The 6575-nt window shown below is 36.7% G+C and overlaps 1 long non-coding RNA gene across 2 annotated transcripts; it reads left to right on the top strand.

Annotated features, from left to right (window-relative positions):
* The first annotated feature begins 232 nt into the window (after positions 1 to 232).
* Positions 233 to 3220, top strand: LOC143757209 (uncharacterized). Of its 2 annotated transcripts, none has more exons than XR_013210444.1 (3): positions 233 to 299; positions 2500 to 2637; positions 2729 to 3220. It is a non-coding gene; the product is annotated as an uncharacterized LOC143757209 (long non-coding RNA). The 2 variants fall into 2 exon arrangements; XR_013210443.1 differs by lacking the exon at positions 233 to 299 and adding an exon at positions 1483 to 1649.
* The last annotated feature ends 3355 nt before the right edge of the window (positions 3221 to 6575 follow it).

The raw sequence follows: 6575 nt of genomic DNA, 5'->3' as shown, positions 1-6575 counted from the left end.
TTACGAACTAAAGAGAAAGCTATACATATTCCTTCCGAAGCTTGAATTCAAATGGAAGAGTCACATAATTACTAATACTATTGCATGGAATTAAGGTTGCAATGTTTGAAAGTTTTCTTAACATTTATGGATTAATTATTTTCATGACTCATGATGTTTAATTGTGAATTAAATTATGCTATGTTTTGTGTTTTGTCTTTAAGGACAAGAATGACATTCAGGTCAGACGAACTATTGCTCTGGCAGGTTTACCAGTTCATCTAAAAGAAGACTCTGCAGATGTTTTCAAGAGACACAAGGTATGAAATATTATATTGCAACAATTTAAGCTTTTAGTTAAAATGAGTTTAAAATCTATCTGAGCATTCAGGTTGTTTTAAGCTGGGTGCACTGCGATTTTAGAAAAAGATTTGGCTGTCTGAAGCAAATTTAGCAAATCCTAAAATAAAGATTATAAAAAGATAAAAATAAAAAGATTACTCTGATCCTAGGCTAAAATCTGAAGGAAAAAAAGGACAAAATTCTGACGTCTTTGATTTTTAGTTTGACATGTTCACCGACAGCCGATTAATGACTGCTGAGATACAATTTTACCTCCAACGAAATTCTGTCCCTTTGCAGTTGTTCTTCGGGGTTGCTCTCGTCATTAAACCGCGGAGACGTTGCCTAATGCCTCAGAAAATCCGATCTGCCTGTTTACAAGACAGTTGCATTGGCACATATCTGATTTATTTCCACATATGAACAAGGCCTGAAACCGATTTCGAAATATCTGAAAGCATGCAATTTTTTTCCTGTTTACACGGTCATAGAACACATCCGATATGAGTAAAAAAATCAGAATTGGGTCACATTTCACTGACAGAAACTTAAATTGATTCCACATTAAATTTGATTTCTAAATAGAAAAAATAAGGCTGTGATAGATGTTAATTTTAAAGGAGTAGTTCACTTTCAAATGAAAATTAGCCCATGATTTACTCACCCTCAAGCCATCTTAGGTGTATATGACTTTCTTCTTTCAGACAAATACAATTGAAGTTATATTACAGAATGTCCTGGCTCTTCCAAGTTTTATAATGGCAGTGGATTGCAACCAACAGATAAAAGCTCAAAAACGTGGATCAATCCATCATAAACTAACTTCACGTGGCTCCGGGGTGGTTAATAAAGGCTTTCTGAAGCACGATGAGTTTGTGTAAGTAAAATATTAATATTTAAACTTTATAAAGTAAAATAACTAGCTTCCGGCTAAACGAACATATGGATTCCACTTAAGTCTAAACCGCAACTTGCAAAAAATGCGACGTACTGCTGATATTTTCGCTACGCCATGATGCACTACGCTACTTCTGAAGTCACAAGTTGTGCTTTAGGGGTAAGTAGACTGGAAGCTAGAATTTTACTTTCTAACGTGTTAAATATTAATATTTTACTTAAACTCATGGTGCTTCAGAAAAACTTTATTAACCACCCCGGAGCCACATGAAGTTTGTTTATGACGAATGGATCCACGTTTTTGAGCTTCAATCTGTTGGTTGCAATCCACTGCCATTGTAAAACTTGGAAGAGCCAGGATATTTTGTAATATAACTCCGATTCAATTCATCTGAGAGAGGAAAGTCAAATACACCTAGGATGGCTTGAGGGTGAGTAAATCATGGGCTAATTTTCATTTGAATGTGAACTAATCCTTTCATAGCCTGTTCTATAGGTTGTATATCTTTACTTTCCTTTTGTTCTAGAACATTTAGCTGATACATCTAAGCCCCTTTCACACAGAGATTCCGGAAAATACACGGATAAAGTGATCCGGGATTTGACCCGGGTTCGTTTGGTTTTGGTTCATTCACACTGCCAGTGATTTTCCAGAATCAGAGAGTGCGTTCACACACAACCCGTAAAAATCCCGTAAAGACACGTGACATCGATGTGACATGTAATGTCTCAGAAGCGTCTCTAGTTTGCTTATGAGCTGAGATTTCTCTCTGGTGAAACCACGCTTGTGCATTTTTTTCTCTGATTCGATCATAAACTAGCGCATTACGTACCGTTTCATTCCTGCTTTCACTTCACTTCAGCGCCATCATTACGACACGGCATTGATTTACGGCTTTTGTTCACACAGCGCGCGTTCAGGGACTGATCCCGGCAATCTTACTAGGTCCCCAACCCGGGATCAATCCCGGGTTGTGTTTGGGTTCACACAGAAGGCGTTCTGGCAATTCCCTGGGATCAACGCGCTGTGAAAGGGGCTCTAGTCTTAGTACCTTGTAAAGTACTAGTATTTTTCCAAATAAAATCTTGCTAATTAACAGTTTTGTTAAATGTATTGTATTTTTGTAAATATTAGTCAATTGAACAGCCTGCATGTCCATTTTTCCAGGCTTTGTTGTCATTCATGAAAATGTAGTTATGGTGTCTGCCCTGACTATGGCCTGTTTGTTTTGTAGATTTGTAAAGACATGCATTAACAAAGATTTATTTCAATCCATTTAGAGAGAGGATCTTGACCAGGTGCAAAAGGCAGCAGTTGCCATCATTGCTGTCGAGGAAGAGGTTGAAAAGTTGCCTTTCAACCCACAGGATTTTCTGATTGTCCTTGAAGATGAGGTGGTAATGTCTGCAAAGTCCTGGGTTAGTGCACTGGTTCTGATTTTTGGGCTACTCTATGGCCTTCACATAAGCTATACCCAAAGAAGCTGAGCGTGTTTTTTTTTTTTTTTAGTTCATACAGAAAGTGCTGCTAAATCTCGAAGATGGGAAGGCCAGACTGGAGTTGCTTGCACTTAAAAATGAACTTCTGATTGACTTTTTAAAAGTTCCCAATTGTGCTATCTTTAAAGTTTTAATAGTTGATCCTAAATATTTCATGGGAAATGTGTGATGAAATTGTTTTAATGTTATTTGGACTGATTTTGCACTCCGATTTAGTTTTAAAATGTCCCTGTTTGAGCAGTCTGTTATAGTCTTAAAGGGTTAGTTCACCCAAAATTGAAAATTCTGTCAGTAATTACAAAATTCTTACGGGGTTGGAACAACATGAGAGAGTAATTACTGACAGAATTTTCATTTTTGGGTGAACTATCCCTTTAATGGTTAAAGTGTATATTTAATAAAATTGTTTTAATGTTATTTGGACTGAACAGCACACTTCTGTTTTATGTCTGATGACCTTTTGTGGAAAAGAATTTTTTCAATAAATACTGTCATTGCATCATTTTCTTTCATCATTTCTTTATACTAATATTTCCCCCTTGTCTTAATTTAACTTTATTAATTTGAGTTTATTTAACTTAAATCATTCACGGCAATCGGTTTCCTAAAACCATTTGAGTAGCTATATAGTTGTTTAAACTTGATTAAATGTATTAAATTAACTCAATTAGTTTAAATTAATGGAGTGAACTTAAAATCTTTAAGTTACCTATACTCAAAATGATTGACTAAACCGACACTAAATTATGAGTGAATATGACTCAATATATATTCACAATACTCAATTGTGTTTGTTTTTAAACTTAAACGGTTTGTAGCAATCAGTTTCCTCAATCAGTTTGAGTTGAGTTAACTTATTGGGTTTTACAGTGTATGTGCATAAATGTGTGTGCATTGTGTATTGTAAACGTGGCTCATCCTGTGTGTGTGTGGTGTTTATGTATATTCCTGTTCCCTGTGTATGTGTGAAGATCCATACTCCTGCTGAATGATCCAGGCTGTGATGAACATGCGAGCATATGCGAGCCAAGGAATTTGTACAGGTGTCCCGGCATGTAATACAGAGAGAGGATGTCTCTGTTAAAAGAGCCATAGAGTGCAATCATGAATCTGTACTATATCTCATCCAAACACTAATATTTGCCATGTGTGTTGGTGCTTATTGATGCATATTGAAGCTTTGGAGTCAGTCTTATAGGCCTACTATAGTTTAACTCATAAACATTCTCCTTTAACAATTTCCAAAATTAAAGCTTAACACTGTATAAATTGATAGTGTGTAGTCTCTCTTTGATGTCTGCTTATATAAGTTTGAAGGAGGTTATTCGAGTCACAGTGTATATAGAGACAAGATTATCATAGCGAATTGGCTGTTTTGACCTTTTAGGCAAAAAAGCAGACAACTAGCAACCACTTAGAACACCCTAGCAAGTTAGCAACTGCATAACAACATGCTAAAAACCAATGTTGTTGTTAACTAACTATTAATAATAACTTTTGTTAATTGAAATAAAGCAGAATTTTTTTTGTTATTGTTAACTAAAACTATTAATAATCATTTGGTTAATTGAAATAAAGCTGAATATAAAAATGTAAACAAATAAGGAATTTGTTGCCTTGACAACGGCCTAGGTGGAGTTCGAAAAGGTTTTTAAAGGGGTGGTAAAACACGATTTCACTTTTCTAACTTTAGCTAGTGTGTAATGTTGCTGTTTGAGCATAAACAACACCTGCAAAGTTACAGCGCTCAAAGTTCAAAGCAAAGGAAGATATTTGCTTTTAAAAAAGTAAATTTCTAAGGACTAGAGCAAACGACCGGTTTTGGACTACACGACATTCCATGGGATATGCTGACGTCAGTATATCCCATTATTTACATAAACCCCTCCTCCGATAATACTTAATAAGCGGGGCGAGGCCATTTTATATTGCTGTTTTGGAGATGAGTTGTCGCAATGCCGTCGAAACGCTGCTGTTATTTTCATCCGGATTGCAGGTCCGCTTTGTTCAGCCTTCCTAGGGACGAGGGAGTTAGGGATCAATGATTAAAATTTATTTTTAACTCGGTCCCTCATAATTAAGACCCAAATCTCGCTCTCTGTGCTGCACATGTTACGGAGGAAAACTTCCACAATCGTGACGAGTTCAATGCAGGATTCGCACATCGGCTTGTCCTGAAAGATGGAGCAGTTCCAACTTTAAAAACAAGCTTTTTTTTACGAGCCACAACCTGTAAGTATGATTTATTTTTCGTCAATGTGTTTTCCTGTTATAGTTCGTATTGTTAATTGTACGTTGTAGCAAGTAAGTAAACAAATGACAACGCTGTTTGGCTCTGCTGGTTTGGTATGCTCATTCATACTTAACATCTGACAAACACCAAACGTTACAAACTTTTTTTTTATCTCAACAGCGAACTTGGAATTAGTGTAAATTATTCTTTGATTAGAGCTTTTATGTTTATCTACATGCTTGTTTATCTACAGGCATGCTAAACATGGTTCTGTGTTTGATTTGGCAGCCGATGCTTAGTGTTCGTTTTGGGTTAGTAGTTCTGTCGACAGATATTTGTCAACAATTGTTCTAAAAATACAAATGTAACGGTGGCATACAGTCAGAAACGATCACTATAGATCCGCAGTCTTTACTCAAAAAAATCACTGAGGACTGTAGTATAATTTGTTAGAACGATTATATGAAATTCTTGTTTATGAAGCTTATTTTTTTGTAATTCTATAATAATTAGTACAATTAAATAACAGAATATCTAAAAAGTAATCAGAGAACAACAAAAAACAAACCTTTCTGAAACGTTGTTTAATAGACGTTCTTGAACGGGTTCTGCTCGATTATCTTCACTGACGTTTCACCGGGTCGTGATATTTTTTTTCACAGGATGGTAGGGGAAGACTCATGAATATTCATTAGGGAACTCATCCCTGATTGGTCTTAACCCCAGTGACTGGTAGGTTTAGGGGTGGGGTTAGGGGGTAGGTCATCAGACCAATCAGGCATGAGTTCCCTAATGAATATTCATGAGTCTTCCCCTACCATCCTGTGAAAAAAAATATCGCCCCCGGGTCCGATTGGTTTTATTGACGCCATTGTTTATAATACACCAAAGCGCAAACTTCCGGTAAAAGGTACGGGGCGTGACGTTTCTGGGAGACGTGCACTAGATGGTTAGCGAATCACAACATACTGGGCCAGCTAACCAATCTGAGCCCATTGCTTAGTTTTAAGGGACTGGCTTCACAGAACCAGGAAACCATCAGACCGTTTTTACAAGGAGGGGAAGAGCAGTGTAGAATAAAGGTAAAATATATGAAAAATAATGCAATTTTTAAAAAACAAAGCATGAACATATGTTACCGTGCACCCCACAAACACAATCAAGCCTTCGAAAAAATGCGTTTTACCACCCCTTTAAGAGAATAAAAATGGCGGACTGGAAGTTTGATCAACTATGACAAAATTGGTATCTATGTTCTCAGCATGACCCAAGGAATATAATAAGACAATAGAGGGAATGCATTAACGTCACTTTCCCGCCGGAACACGCCCCCTCAGCCGGACTGAGTGGCAGAAGAGCAGCTGCGTGACTGGATTTAATAGGGGAAACTGCGAAAACGCAAGTAAAACAAACGATTATCAGTTTAAACTAAAGATTGGACTCAATATAGTGTTCCTTACAACTTACTAAAGATCCAGTGATCATGGATATTAACATGCAGCCAGGAATCGTGTTTCCTGACATTTATATGTGCCTGATTTCGACACAAGGGAAATACATACAGCAAATTTGCCTGTGAATGCTTTATATAAATACAAAATAGGCAGGTCTAAATCCAGGTGAT

The sequence above is a fragment of the Siphateles boraxobius genome, unplaced genomic scaffold, assembly GCF_051911475.1.
Source record: "Siphateles boraxobius isolate OS27281-9 unplaced genomic scaffold, OSU_SipBor_1 11, whole genome shotgun sequence".
Lineage (NCBI taxonomy): Eukaryota > Metazoa > Chordata > Actinopteri > Cypriniformes > Leuciscidae > Siphateles > Siphateles boraxobius.
Note: the sequence above shows the minus strand (reverse complement) of the source record. Positions and strands in the feature narration are given on the sequence as shown.